At 41.4% G+C, this 15,868-nt stretch overlaps 1 pseudogene; it reads right to left on the bottom strand.

Moving 5' to 3' along the window:
* Positions 1-6,479: 6,479 nt before the first annotated feature.
* Positions 6,480-15,665, bottom strand: LOC113616529 (RAD52 motif-containing protein 1-like; annotated as a pseudogene).
* Between the last annotated feature and the right edge of the window lie 203 nt (positions 15,666-15,868).

The following is a 15,868-nucleotide window of genomic DNA, read 5'->3' as shown; positions in this document are numbered from 1 at the left end:
GGAACATAGCCAGTATCCCAAGAGTGGAGTGAGGGAGTGGTAGAGAGAGCCAGTACAGAAGAAAGTATATAAGGTGTCAAAGGTAGGTTTCTCTTGCCTGGAAGAATCCCCTTCCTTGCAGGTAATATTAACAGTGGTACATCCTTCAGGAGCCTTGGGGATCTGAGCACAGGCAATGTTGCCTTGTGAATCTATTTCCACTGAGTTCTGCATTTAAAACGTTCTGCTTTTCACTCACAGTGTCTCTTGGTCACATATTTATATTAATTCCATCTCATAGCTTAATTCCAGCTCATAAATTAATTCTTTACTCATAGCTTATGAGAATTAAAATATTACTACCTGGAAATTCTGCAACTCAGTTATTAAGGTGGTTCATATTATACAGAATATAGTCACACACATTTTTATAAGATCACTAAAACAAAAACACAAAAGACTTCAATTCCCACAAAGAACTCTTGGAGCCCTGAGCACGCTTCAAAGACCCTGACCTCAATTTTAAATTCACCATTTTAGAAGGAATCGCAGTGATTGTCAGAATACATGTTAGGGGGAATGGTCAACAGATGGTGCTAAGATTGATTGTTTTCTCACCTCTAAATAGTGGTTTCATATTTCCATGGAAATGATCCAAAAAGAAAAAAAAAACAAAGCAATATGTCCAACGACATTTATGGTAACCCTTTCCATACCTTCAAAGGTAGGAAAAAACTCTACCTCCCCATATCGCATAACAAAACTGTATGTATACACCATACATGATATACAAACATCACAGGAAGTGATGGTATATGAAAAAAAGCTACATAAAAGTAGCTTTTAATTATAACTTTGAACGTTGACAAGAACGTTGACAAGAATTCAGTAAGTACAGCAAAGAGATCATCCTCAACTCTTTACGGCACTGTCTTCTCTGACTGGCTGATGCCCATATCAGACTGGTTACAGTTTGAATATCATGGTAGGACAGGGGGTAACCAAACAGTATGTATTTCAAATTAATGGGGTTTCTTTCTCTGAAGTTGTTTGGATGACAGGATAGTAGAGATTTTTAAAATAACAACGGTAAATTCAGCCTAGAAGTAAAGTTTAGACTGAGAATGAGTTAGTCACCAAAAATTTACCCAAAAAGGAGCTTCAAATAAGCAATAACTGAATAACCGAAACAAAATACATTAATCTGTAAAATTCCAAATATTCATTCTGACTGAAGAAAAAAAATTTTAAACTATGGGGAATCAGAGTTAAAGCCAGATCTAAAACTTTCTCACACCATGAAAATATGAAAACCAGGCATGAAGTAACATTTAAGAAAGATCCATGTCTAACTTTTGACCAGGGTTCTGGTCTAAGGCAATCTTCTGAATTTCACATTCATTCTTGATTCTGTATTACTGACAATTATCCTTCTTTCCACCTCTGTAACGTCTAGGAAATTGAGAGGTCTCAGGGTTTGTTTGTTTTATTGATTTAACTATATATATAATGCAAACAATAGGCCTTTCTGGAACTGATCTACTCTCCTTCCCCTGCTTTCTTTCTCCACAAAGTACTTAGCAATGCTTGAAATTATATCTATCTATTTATTATACTTATATACTTATTTCTATATATTTGTAAACCCCCTGAGAACTGAGATACTTGGTCTGTTTCATTCTTGGGCCTGTAACCCTAGCATGGAAAAGAGTTCCTGGCATATAGTAGATACTCGAAAAATATTTTTTGAATGAATTCAGAAAGTGACAAGTTATCAACTATCAGATACTTTTATTTAAAACAAATTATCCATTTATCGTCACTCATGAGGATAAGTACAGGAAAAGAAATGTCTTTCTTCTCCCCTACACTTGTGACTCAATCTTTTGAGACAAGAATCCTTTGAGAATTTCATAAAAGCAATGGTTCTTTTCCCTAAAAAACTGCACTTTCTTGAACACACGCAAAAGTGTGCACGCAATTTCGACTTGTGGATCATCCTTTTAGGGCAGAGGTCTGTGAATAGAGAGGACTGAATCCAGAGTGCCAAACTTGGATGGGAAATAAAAGTACATCTCAGTTTTCACAAATCTCTAACTAAAATCAGCACTTCCTTCCATTATAAATGTAGGCAACAAACCACAGTAGATCAGCAGTATAGTTAATTTGGGCCCAACAGAAATCACAGGTCATTTCATATCACGTATATGTTGCAGATACCTCGAAATATCATTTATTCTCATCACTACCCTGGAGTTATAATATTTATTAGACCTACCACTGTATCTTGTTTTTTAATGTGTTAAGAGAAGCATGTTTATTACTATTTCACTAATTTTAAAAATATTCTGAAAACTATTTCAATATAACTGATTTCCTTTGTTTTTCTATATAGTTGGGCTTATTATACATTTTAAAACATTATCCCAAGAACATAAGCTTCTGCAGCTTGCCAAAGAGGTATACACTGGGGAGCAGGAGGGAGGTTAACGAATTCTGCTTTGGGGAACCACTGACCTCCAGTTAGGAACCTCTGCTTATAAGGTATAAACTTCAAGCTGACTTAGAAATCTTCAAACCTTACCAGACTCATGTTATTGTGTATCGCCTCCCAAACACATGCTTTTTAAAAATTAATTTTTTAATTTCAATTTATTTTTTAAAAATATGTAATATATATTCACATCTCAAAATTCCAAAAATATGTAGCACACAATTCAAACTTTTTCTCTTACCTCTGTCCCTCAGTCTACCACTCCCCTCCACTCCCAGAGGAAATTAAGTTATCTATTTCTTGTGCCAAACGATTTTCACTTTTCTTACAAGTTTGGGAAATAAAATCTCCAATTGTATGCCAATGTGGAATGTTCAACAAATCAATGGAATAATACTTGAGGTCCAAAATGCAGAAGGGAAAAAGCAACTTCTGTCAGATGGCTACTTTGCTTTCATTTCATTTTACTTCTAATATTTCCAGCTTTACTTGGGGAAACATCCAAAGCTTCTGACTGTGTGAAGGTAATGTGTACCATTGTGTAGCTGGGCTTCTCTTCCAAAAGGATTAAAAGTATTTTTCATGAGAGTCAAAGGAGGAGGGAAGGGTCATGAGAAAGGAGGATCATGGGGTTGCAGAGAGCCCCAAACTGGGGAGAGGAGATCGGAGCACTAGGGTCATAGCACTTAACACCTCTGATCTTGTTTCTCCTCACCTGTAAAAGGAAATTAAAGATGCCTTTTCTGCCTACTTCTGGGGGAGAAGGGAGTAATACAACTAGCAAAAAAAATTGTTTGGGGGAGTTCCCTGGTGGTCTCGTGGTTAGGACCCGGCACTTTCCCTGCTGTGGCCCGGGTTCAGTCCCTGGTTGTGGAGTTAAGATCCCACAAGCTGTGTGTCGTGGACCAAAAAAAAAAATTTTGATGAAAAATCAGCAATATTGTCTTTATATAAGTAGCAAAGTGTTATTATTTATGATGTGCTCTAGATCAGTGATAGAGACCTGTATTCAAGCTATGTGGGCATGAAAGCACATTTTGGAAGTCATCAAGTTAGTGCCAATAAATCTAATATATAGAAAAATAGTTGAAAGCCCCTCGGTGTTTTGTGGATAACAAAGCTTGAGATTCAGAGCAAGTTCAGAGCTGGACAGTCTAAGAATAAACTAGCTCTCCCATCCATTAAAAGGGCTAGGTAGCAGCTTCTGCTTATGGAACCAGAAATTCTCAGGCTCCCAATAGGACAGCATCACTTGTACTCTTTATACAATTGCAGAAACAAACAAAATAAACAAAAATATATTTACACCTGTCGTATAAGACAAAGGGTACTTGAGACCTAATGTATATAAAATCAGTTTACAAACTGTGATGCACTATATCAATAAGTTCTCATTTGCAGAGAGCACAGCATAAGATATTTGGCCATTAATGTTAATTCCCTTCCCCCAACCATTCCTTTCTCTTGTCCCTTTATGTATGTGGATCAGTTACATTATTAAGCTAACAATGTAACTGAGCAACTATTAGCTTAATAATGTAAGCAAGACTATGATTCTTACCAAGGGGGTAGTTCTTAGAAACTTAGGGAGCTGGAACTCTGAATGAATTAATTAAAATAATGAAATTACATCATTAATTTTAATTTTAAATTAATTGTAAAAATCATCATCACTGATTAAAAATAAAATAAAATTAAATTAAAAATTTATTATCCCGCAATGGAGACTCACCACACCGTGTGACTTCTGTCAGGCATCCACTGTCAGAACACAGCTTGACTCTCTTACAGACAACCTCAATAGTATTTTTAAATTGGCAGAGGCAGCACGCCATACGGCTAGGTAAGATCCTATAAATGGAAACACAGGTAATTAAATTCGTGGTAAAAGAGTTACTTGAGTAGGTAGAAGAGGTAGGCCAAGGCCACCACAGACCAGTGCAAAAAGAAGTTCTTGGGGCATATGGACTGGAGAACTGGATAGGGGCCGGTTGGACAATTGCTGCTCTTGAATGTTGTAAATAAATATAGAGGAGGAGAGAGGTGCCCAACAGAAGGATTAGGATGGCAGTAGGTATGGTATGCCTCGAAAAAAGGGAATAGGGATTAGAATTGGGTGACATTGATCTGTGGTTTAATTCAGAAGTATCTCCTTCCAACCTGAAAGCCTCACTTTGGGTTGAGAGTACACAGGAAGAAGGCAGACTTCTAAGAAGAGTCTGAATAAGACCGCACCTTCTGGAGTCCCTTTCTCAGGTCCTATTTGTGAGTAGTAATATATTAGAAATTATTCTAGTAATAAAAAAGCATTGTGTGGTTAAACAATAAGAGATCACATTGGCCAAATATGGACAAAAGGACCATTCCAAAGAATAACATTATCATTATAATAAGGTATAACATAGTTAATTTTTTAAAAAGCACATGAGTTCATAATGATACTCAAAATGAAAAGTGGGGGAGCTCTTCTGTATAGAATAATGTCAGCTAATAAATGCAAAATGTATGATAGAATAGGAAAGTGTCATTTTGCAACTATCAATGTAATAATCGACTCAGACAAAGATTATCATTGATGCACAGCTGGGTGAAGAGTTGTTTGGAAGTAGGATCTTCACTGATCCCAAAGTATCACCCCACAGATTATTTAGCAATTACCAAGGGGAAAAATGACTTTACAATGGAGAGATATGGAAGATACCACCTTAAACAAGTGATCAAACTTAACAGTGGGCCATCCTGCTGGGAAGCAGAAATTTCAGCTTCCTCAGGGGGCTTTGGAGGTTCATCTGGGCTCCCCAAAAAATCCCTAGGTAGGCTCTCCTCAGGGTAAATGGCATCCATACTGGCAACTAAATAGTCACCCTGCAACTGTCGTTCTAGACCCTGAGTGTTTTTTTTCAAATTGGCCTGTAGATCCAACAACAACTTTGGCAAGCCATCGATGCTGAACTAGCTCTTTCTTCAGGTTTGGGGGTGAAACAATAAACTTCATTGGTTTTGAGCTCTTACTACCTAGAGGTGGAACAAGTATTTCAAATGATTGGTGACCTTCACCCTGATCTAGACCTATGTGTATAGTCTTACTTTTGTGTCGAGAAGGCACAACCAAGGGCTGATTCTGATCCCAGTCTGGCACTGGAACCGCCTCTGGGAGCTTTTGATGTTGGGTTTGCTTGTTATTCAGATCCTGATGTGGAACAGCAAACTGATCTGGCCCTGTAGGCAGCTCTCCAACCGAATCCGTGTCCGGGTATGGAACCTCAGTCTCAGTCAACTCCTGATGAGGCGGGGCCAACATCTGCACTGGAGACGAGGACGTTAAGTAGTTAAAGCCCACGGCTTCTGTCAGGGGTGTAAGAGCATGGGACAATTTGGGAGGGGTTCTGAGGCTTGTGAACACCAAGCTTCTGTCAGCCGCGCGGGGTTGGGGGTCACCTGCACGGGGCCCAGGGCCCACTCCGGAGGCTGAACTGCCTGCACTAGAAGCCACAGTTGTTCCCACGTGAGGAAGAGCCGTGGCAACCAAAGGCGCAGCCGGGACATAACATGCGGCGGCTCCAAGGGCAGTGAGCCAGGCCACTGAGGAGCCGGAGCCACATCCTGCTTCCGAGCTGAACTGCTATGCCAGCGCTGATGCGACAGCTCACGTTAGCAACCTCGCGCCCCGCCCCCGCCTAACGTTCCACCCGTTATGACGTCTTTAGTTACGCCACCGTTATTAGCTTTGTGCGTAGATCCAATCCGCGCCACCAGAGTGGGACTTTTACCCAGATTCCCCAGGGCGCAAGCCATCCTTCCCCTTGCAAAGGTGACAATTACCTCCTGCCGGGCCCTCTTCCAAACCCCGCCCTGCGCTCCCTGGCCCCAAACAATGAGGAGGGATTTGGGCTGCACACCCGAGTGGCCCCAAACTCCAGCAGCCCAGGGGTGGAGGGTTGTTGGGAAGGATGGAGAGCTTCCCGAGGAAACCACAGGACCTGGCATTCTGGGAAATTCAAAAGTGCTAGTCCAGTCCTGGCAATCTGAACTCTTCCTCCTCAAAGCTGAAGTCTGAGAGACATTCTTCCTCCCTTTGGCCACACGGCTGACAAGAAAAGTAGCTGATCTGCAAAACGAGCACCAGTAAGGGTGGCGGGAGGGGAACACACCTTATAATTATTCGAAAATGTTGCCATTTCCTCCAAACTCTCAGGATTCACGTCTCATTATTCATTCCCCACTCTGTTTTTAGGGGTCACTACTGAATCAGGGATGACTCCAGAACTTCTGTAGGAGGGGTTTGGGGCAGGTGAGCAATTCATTCTGGGAAAGAGAGTCTAAAACCAAGTGAATGGCCCTTTACATTAGCATGGGAAAACTTCCCCCATCCCACCTTGTCTCAACAGAGCCATTAATCTAGAAAAAACTACAGTGTCACTTTCCACAGGTCTACCCTGTGTGCACACATGGAGAAGACACTTAGAATGTTAAAGTCAGCATATTAAGTAATTTTCTTGAAATACTGTAACTAGCACCCAGTTTACTTTCTTCACAGTTCTTTTTAAAATCTATTTAATTTTAGTCCTTTTTAATTGTCTGCTATACCTTTAACACCTAAACTCCAAGAGAAGGAGCTTCATCCTATTTCCAGTGCCTAGCACTAAATGGAACTGATTCCAAGATTGGCCTCATTTAGGAGTGGATCTGTTGTTATAATCAGGTTTCCGAAATCTTTAGTATCAATACGGAATCCTTTCCTCTCACATTTCACAGGAAGCTAGACTTCTTAAAGCCCAAAAGTGGATACGTTTGAAGTTTCCTTGACTGATTTAAATTGAATTAAAATAATTATTTTGTAAAGGAAAAACTTTCAAATATTTTTCATTTTTCAGAACAAAACCACCTTTTCTTTCTCTACTTTCTTCTCTTGAAAACAAACTTTGCAACATTGGGGTGAGTTAAATAATCAGAAATCTAGCCCCAAATTAAGCTCTCAATGACATAAAACACATTTTTTGCTCCTTTTTAATAAAAATCCTATATGCAGTACATTAATGTTTTCTTTTCAAAATAACGTTGACAACTTAATCCCTAATTCGAGGCATTCATATAATTGAGTTACAGAAAGGTTCTTCGGCAAAATATTTAACACAAGATATATATGTGATGCTCAGATCTGGGTAATATACCTCACTGGAAAGGCATGAATAGTTTTTAAACACTGTAGCATAATCACAATTAAAGCTATAGTTACTTTGTTCCCAAATCCCTGCAATTCTATTTGAGGGGAGTTGTAAAAGGCCTGTGCCTTCTCCTGTGTCCACAACTGTAGACGTACACTGGTGGCCCTCAATCCTGCTCTCCAAACTTCAAATAAGGGGCCAGAGACAAGGATCGGGACTTGGAAAAGTCCTAGAAATTCCCTGTCTCAAAAGCACTTTCAGAGTTTCACATTTCCCTAAGGACGACAGGGCTGAGTAGACATGCCAAAGTCTTCCAAATCCTGCTGGTTGTTTTGAATTATGGCTCCACTGGCTGTGTACCCCTTGAGCTTTTATCTCCACATACTTGAATTAAACCCTGTAGTTCCTTTTCGGTTGGAGCATCTGTGACCTCTTCACAGGGTCTAGATGCCACAGCTGTTTTACCACTTTCTGAAATCAAGTTAACAAGGATCAATCCAGAAGTTTTCTTGTTCTAAAACTTCCTTTATACAATGGTAGCACCCAATAATTAAACATTCTTTTGATTTCTAAAAGCAGAAAATAAGAGCATTTTCCTAAAAGTTCCCTCATCTGACACTTCAGTTTTTGTCATAATTATTTGTGAAAAAATATATAAGATGTAACAACTTCGGTTCAAAAACCTTTATGATCTTAGAAATAAGAACTAAGGAATAATGACAGAGGAATTAAAAGCTGTGGAAACAAAAATGTTCAATCACAATACAATTAAATAGGAAGGCATTAGGTGCAGGTCAAAGTGAGCTCAAACCTGGGATAGATACCACTGGGCTATAATAGATACTTCCTATTAGAAGCAAGGCAAGTGCCTACTCCTTGGGACCAAAATTCTACCAGATACAATGAACAAAGCTTTGGAGGTAGAGACAGAGACAGAGGGCATTTGAACACTCTACTGGCAGAAACCGGCCCATGTACCTTTTGGACAATACAGCTTTCCTCAAGGCAAGCTAGAACCACCAGGCTTTTTGGTCTAAGGAGTTTTGGGTACATATAAGGAGTACCTTGGCATATTAGGCACAAACAACCCAGGCATTTAGTTTGGTTCTTAAATGTTGTTACCCAGAGTTGACAGCTGATGGAGCTTCTGCCTGATGACCAGGGAAGTCAAACTTCACTTGGAAGGACTGCCCAGGCTGGAAGGCCAAGATCAATCCAGGGTCAACTCTTACAAGCAAATAAGGTCTCTGACAACTTAGCTAGGATTTCTCAGTCTCTCAGCCTGCAGGGCTGTGAAGCAGGGGAGCAATTCTGTTCTGGGAATCTACTAATCATAAAGTTTCCTTTGGGCACAGCCTGTGACATTCTCACCGCTGTATAACCCAATAGGGAACACAATCAACGCTCTTCAGTAGCATGACCAGTTTCAAGGCTCACAAAAACGTAGCCGATTATTATATAAGAATCATACTCACCCAATATATCAGAAATGAAGACTGAAATTAAATTGATTCCAAAAACATAATCTAATACACTTTTCAACAAGAAAATAACAATGATAATAATAATAGTCAATATATTTTGTCTGCTTACTATGTTTCAGGCATAGTTCTAAGCTTTTCACATTCATCATCTCATTTACTCTTACAATATCTCCCATTAGGTGGTAAGCTGAATTACTAACCCTATTTGCAGATAAAGAAATTGCAGCTTAGAGATATTAAATACTTTCAAATGTCTCTGGCTACAAAAACCTAAAATTGCAACAACAACAACAAAAAAAAAAAAATGTAAGAGACAAAGTTAGGCCCCAAACACAGGTGTCCAAGGCTTATAATGACTACACTATTCTGTATGATAAGCAAGCAATTGAGGAAGAAGTGGATCAAAAACTTTCTGTATGAATTGAGGCAAGTCATTCTACATCTAAACACTGGGGACAATAATATTTGCTGTCGTTTTTCTCATAAATGACACAAAGAACAAATTTAAGATGGCTGCTGTGAAAGCATCTGGTGATTGAAAGAATATGTAATGTTGTAGATAAACATTATTTTCATCCAATTAACTTTTCAAATAAGTTTATTTCCTCACTGAAACTGAAGTACTTCAAGGACAATCAAAAAGGTCTTACCGGGGCTTCCCTGGTGGCGCAGAGGTTGAGAGTCCGCCTGCCGATGCAGGGGATGCGTGTTCGTGCTCCGGTCCGGGAAGATCCCACATTCCGCGGAGCGGCTGGCCCCGTGAGCCATGGCCGCTGAGCCTGCGCGTCCGGAGCCTGTGCTCCGCAACGGGAGAGGCCACAACAGGGAGAGGCCCACGTACCGCAAAAAAAAAAAAAAAAAAGGTCTTACCTAAAACCACAATCAGCAGTTTCTGGATGCATCTGTCATAGCTTTCTGAATAGCAAGCTTCTGAGTTACCTTCCTTTTCATAAGGAATGATAACGACCCTAAATACAACCAAAAGAGTTGAATTTAAAATGTCTATCTGAAAAACTGATTTCTAGGTAGTATGTTTAAAACTAAAAATGCATCTGTGATTCTTAGAATGTTATCTTAGTGATTAAGGGCAGGAACAACACTGGGGTACGGGTGAATGTCTCTGTTGCAGGTATACCCTGGCATGGCACATTTTTACTGCTCAGATCTATTCTGGAAGTTCCTAAAATACTCCATGGCAAATGCAAACCAAAACGTGGCACAAATCTCATATTACTCACAGATTTCAAATGGACAAGCTGAGGCTACACTGCTACAGACACTGCTCTCCTGTGCGTAAAGGGCTGGATTCATACAGTGAGATAGATTTGGTGGTAGTGCAGATGATCTGGCCTGTCCTCAACCATCACCCACTCAGGTGGATGGTGGAGCCTCCTCCACTCCATTCGCTAACAGCCCTGCCTCTGACTTAAAACCCTAAGCCCAAGTGCCATGGATTCTAGGAATAAACTCAGTACCAATAGGAATCCCCTTTCTAAGGATCTACATTTACATATTCTGCTCAGGCCCTTCTATAGGAGGCAAAGGACTGAACATTTACACATGAGTTTCTTTCAATCTTCAGACAATGATTTTGTTGGGATAACTGAAGGCCAGAAGACATCTGTATTTGAAGGACTATTTTAGCACAAAACAAATTATTAACCAAAAAAACCACTAATTTTCCCTCCTCCTAAGCTTCTTGGCAGGCAGTCAGTTCTAAAATTCTAAAGTTTAAGGTGCTGTCAGGTATTGCCTAAGATAAAAACCTATACTGTCGGGCAGAAAAATTCTGCCCAGGGCTATAGTTGCTTAGCAAAGGTGATGATGTATCTGAAGAGTTGAGTTTCAGAAAGAAAGGAAAAAAGAGAAATCCCACTGCCTCACCTCCCCACACACACACACATACTGGAAAACAGACCTTCCTCCAACTTATCCAAAGGTTCCTCAGCCACGACAACTCCAGGACTCCTGCACTCGTGGAAGGGAAACACCACCTCTAAAGCACAGAAGAACTTCAGGCTTTGCTTCTGAAGTGGTGGCACAGTATCTTCATTTTCCCTTTCTTCAAGGTTAGAAAGATCCTGAAGCTGTTAGGATTTTGAAGTAAAGGCTAGACTTCAACATATTCTGTTGTTAGAAATAAATACTAAACTCCAGCAATCCCAGGTAATAGTTTAGGTATGCTATCCCTTCAAAATCAACTGAGACTTGCAAATGAATGACTAGATATGGACAACTATTTTTTATTATATACCAAAAAAATACTGGAGAAAATTATGGACACCACCATCCAAGTCATTGAGATTATCACTAATTCTAGGTGGCAGGCCAATGTTCAGATACTTCCATGTGGAAGTATCTCACATCTCCTCCCCAAAGCCCTGTTCTATTCTTCTCTCTAAAGTCTAGGAGTTCAATGTTGGAAGGAGTCTGGTTAGTCAAAGAAAATCTACAGAGTTTACCTTGATGATCCTTTTTGACCACCCATGGAAACCAAAGTATTAATTTGCCAATTCTTGGCATCTGGAGCTGTTTAGGGCAAGCGTATTATGATGAACCGCCTTCTGTCTGGTGCCGAGATGAACCTAAAGACATAAAAGACCTAAAAATATCACTACCCTACATAGAGATTTATTTTGGATACACCTGAGATTTATCAATACCAATTTCATAGAGTGTTTGTGAAGATTAAGTAGGACGTTTTAAGCAATGAGTTCACAGTGAACCCTAAATAAATGTTATTTATTATTTTTAAGTCAGTACTTTTCTGCATCATTTCCAGGGCCCCTGACTAACCAGAAAGTTCCCTGACCTCTGGTGGTGAAAGTGATGATGAAAGCAACCAAGGAAGCCCAGCAGAAGCCTATTATGGGGCTGGGGGTAAGGAAAGGAAGTGAACTCTTTTAGTCGTCTCATCCTGTAGTTCCTGCTTGAGAATATCACCGGAAGAGGAGGTAAGAAGGACCTGCCACTGAATTAGGACCTTAATCTGTAGCACCCCCTCCCCAAATTACTAATCCTGTTAGAAGAGGGAATACGAATACCTCTATAAATGTAAATAAAGCAACCAAATGAATTAGAGGTTCATCTGAATTAACAAGCTTCTTTGAGAGTGCAAATATATCCACTCTTAACTCTCTAAAGAACTTACATATTACTGTGGATTTTTTACATCACTAGTTCTTTCTTAAATGTCTATTTCCATTTTGAACAGGATGTAGTATATTAATATAGTCATAAAAATTCAAATAACACAAATAAAGTCAAAGCATTGTTAATTCTTTATTGATTTGTTTGTGCATCTTCTTCTGTCACTAGTTTATGAGCTCCTTAAGTGCTTGAAGGAACCATATATTATTCTTTCCTTGTTACCAGAAAAAAGCATAGATCTTGGCATATAATAGAGTGATGGTCTGCTGACTGAGTGAATGAATGAGTACATAAGAAATTGAAATTACTTTCTACAACTGAAGCTGCATGCTGGGAAGGAGAAATGAAGATTAATTTTTAAATGTTGAGTGTCGCATGGGAGGCTAGGCCATGTACAGTGAGTCAAATGGAGCTGTCCTGAACAATTAGGAAGCTTCAGAAGGGCTCTGAGCCCCTGGGTAGTAGAGACAGTTGACATCCGGGATAACCTTGCCACAGTTCTTGTTGGCAAACATTTCCCTTCATGCTACTGAGAAAAATTCAGATACTTTTGGCCTTTCCTTCATTTTATTTTAAGATGTTATTCTCTTTTCTCTATTTATAAGAAATACAGGGGAAAAAGATAAGAAGTATGTATAACTGCCAATAAATAAAAGAACACATAATTGGATCTTCACTGCTGGTGCAGTGGTTAAGACTCCATGCTCCCAATGCAGGGGGCCCTGGTTCAATCCCTGGTCAGGGAACTAGGTCTCACATGTATGCTGCAACCAAGAGTTCACACACCACAGTTAAGGAGCCTGCAAGCCACAACTAAAGGAGCCTGCCTGCTGCAACTGGGGAGCCCACGTGCCCCAACTGGGAAGCCCTTGAGCCACAACTAAGGAGGCCGCCTGCTGCAACTGAGACCCGGTGCAACCAAATAAATAAAATTTTAAAAGAATGCCTAATTAAAGTAGGTAACAATTTCAGGGTTGTGGGCATTAAACTAAGGCTCTGCATTAACACAGAAATCTAATACGAATGCCCTTTCCTCTGAACTCTATAGTGACTTGTAGAACATTCTATCAGTGACGGGCTTTATGCTGTGAAAATCTCAGAACCTAAGCTTATGGAATGGTCTTAATGTCCAATATAAGAAAAGAACTCATTACTCACAACTGATACCAAGTAACTGTTTCATAATCTTTCCAGGACCATCTGTAATATCTGAGTGGTTATGTGAAATGGTCGCAGGGTCTGCAAAAACAAGAATGCCTGAAACAAAATCATTTCAATCCTAGGGAGTACAGCCAGGATTGAAGAGGGTGTTAAACAGGGTACAGAAGTGGGAGGCAGTGTACATGGAGTCCCATCTGAGGAGAGTTCTCAGATTCAATAAAGGTGAAATCAGTGAGTAAAGAACTATGGGTGAGAAGAGGCAGCAAGGTCAGTAGGAAGTAGCCAGAGCAAGAAGCCAATCCGAGAAGACACACAATTATAAAGGGAAAGGTCTGGGAAATCTAAGCCTCACTCACTTATTCAGAGGAATTGGAAAGGTCCTTGAAAAAGGAATGGTGGCTGAATGGAGGCATATAATGAAATGTTAATTCTGGGGAAGTAAAATTGGATGGCATGTTGATATGAAATAAGGTTTCTACAATGCATTAAAGAATATTTTAACCATTTTCTGGAATCTGAAGGGAGTTCTGATTAGGCAGTTTGAGAGTGATGATGATGATGAAGCCTCCTTTATGTTACATCTGACAAAAGTTCGTCAAGCTCCGTACATCCCTGGTGGCACAGTGGTTAAGAGTCCGCCTGCCAATGCAGGGCACACGGGTTCGATCCCTTGTCCGGGAAGATCCCACATGCCGCAGAGCAACTAAGCCCGTGTGCCACAACTACTGAAGCCCGCGTGCCTAGAACCCATGCTCCGCAACAAGAGGAGCCATTGCGATGAGAAGCCCACGCACCACAAGGAAGAGGAACCCCCGCTCTCCACAACTAGAGAAAGCCAGTGCTCAGCAACAAGACCCAACGCAGCCAAAAATAAATAAATTAATTAATTAACCAAAAAAAATTTTGTCAACCTCACATATTTAAAATCCACATAAAAGTAAATATAAGGAAAACTCTTGTGAAGATTTCTTAAATTAAGGGGCAGCATAAAATGACATTGGGTTTAACATCAGTTAAGTTTGGGTTTGCCCTCTAGTTTCCACATTTACTGTCATGAACCTTACGTAAGTCACTTAACCATCCTGAGTTCAAGTTTCTTCATCTAAAAAAAAGAAAGAACTGGGGAACTGGGGGATCAGTGGAGCAGTGCATCTGAGAGCATTCTGTACACCACAGTGCTGTACAAACGCTGGCCTTCCCCCCCCCACCCCCCGGGATCTTAGTTCCCCGACCAGGGATTGAACCCAGGCCCTCAGCAGTGGAAGTGCAGAGTCCTAACCACTGGACCGCCAGGGAATTCCCGATGGCCTATTAGTTTTAAATTCAGCACTTCATCCCAGTAGAGCGAGGAATTCCACATTTGGACCCACCTTCACTGGAGATGTGTGAAAAAGCTGCTTCTGGTCGCACGCCTTTTGGGCGCTGTGGGCATCCCTTGCTGAATAAAACTTGATGATGGCATAGAACCCAGGACCAGCCACTGCTGTGTTTGGGAAGACTCGGACCGAATACAGAAGGCCAAACTGGGAGAACACTGTGAACAGAGAATGCTGTAGGGTGGTCCCACGCTAAATAAGTGCAGTAAATTTCAGGCCCAGGAAACCAAACCGCCCATTCCCTTATACTCCCCCAGCCTTTCGCCACAGGCAACTGTGGTGAGGATGCAACTCCAAACACTTCTCATTTCATGAACAAGGTTCCCTCTGAAATCCTAAGCTTCGAGAAGCATTAAGAGGCAATGCACCACCACTTCCCTGGTGGTGCAGTGGTTGAGAGTCCGCCTGCCGATACAGGGTATACGGGTTCGTGCCCCGGTCCCGGAAGATCCCACATGCCGCGGAGCGGTTAGGCCCGTGAGCCGTGGCCGCTGAGCCTGCGCTCCGCAACGGGAGAGGCCACAACAGTGAGAGGCCCGCGTACCGCAGAAAAAAAAAAAAAGAGGCAATGCCGTCTGTTGGGAACTGTCTCTCGAAAATCTATGGGGAAGAGCTGACTGCTCAGGTCGGCTCTAGAACTACGATTCCTCTCAGCGGAGACCACAGGCAAATTAGGTACTGAAGCAGTACCCCGGGGCGCCCAGTTACTGGGGCGCGGGGCAGTTTCCTCCACCCCTCCCTCCGCCCCGGCTCGGCTCACTTGCAAGGCCTCAGCCGTGGGTCCAGAGCGCAGCTCCCACACCAGCAAGGTTTTCTCACCCACTGTGAGAACCGGAAAAGGTACCAACTCCACCATCCTACTGCCACTGCGCGTGCGCGGCTCGAGGCGCAAACGTCGCGCATTTTTAGAACCGGGAGCCTGAGGGGCGGATCCAGCTTGGTGGGAGTGGGACGAGGGCGGTGCTCGGACCTCTCCCTCGACCCTCCCACTCCGGGCTTGTCTCTTTCTCTAGGTCTGCTTCTGCAACCCAGGTGGCCAGAAGTCTTGGAGTTTAGCGC

Source organism: Aethalodelphis obliquidens, unplaced genomic scaffold (genome assembly GCF_003676395.1).
Source record: "Aethalodelphis obliquidens isolate GAN/ISIS:26980383/991018 unplaced genomic scaffold, ASM367639v1 scaffold148, whole genome shotgun sequence".
Lineage (NCBI taxonomy): Eukaryota > Metazoa > Chordata > Mammalia > Artiodactyla > Delphinidae > Aethalodelphis > Aethalodelphis obliquidens.
Note: the sequence above shows the minus strand (reverse complement) of the source record. Positions and strands in the feature narration are given on the sequence as shown.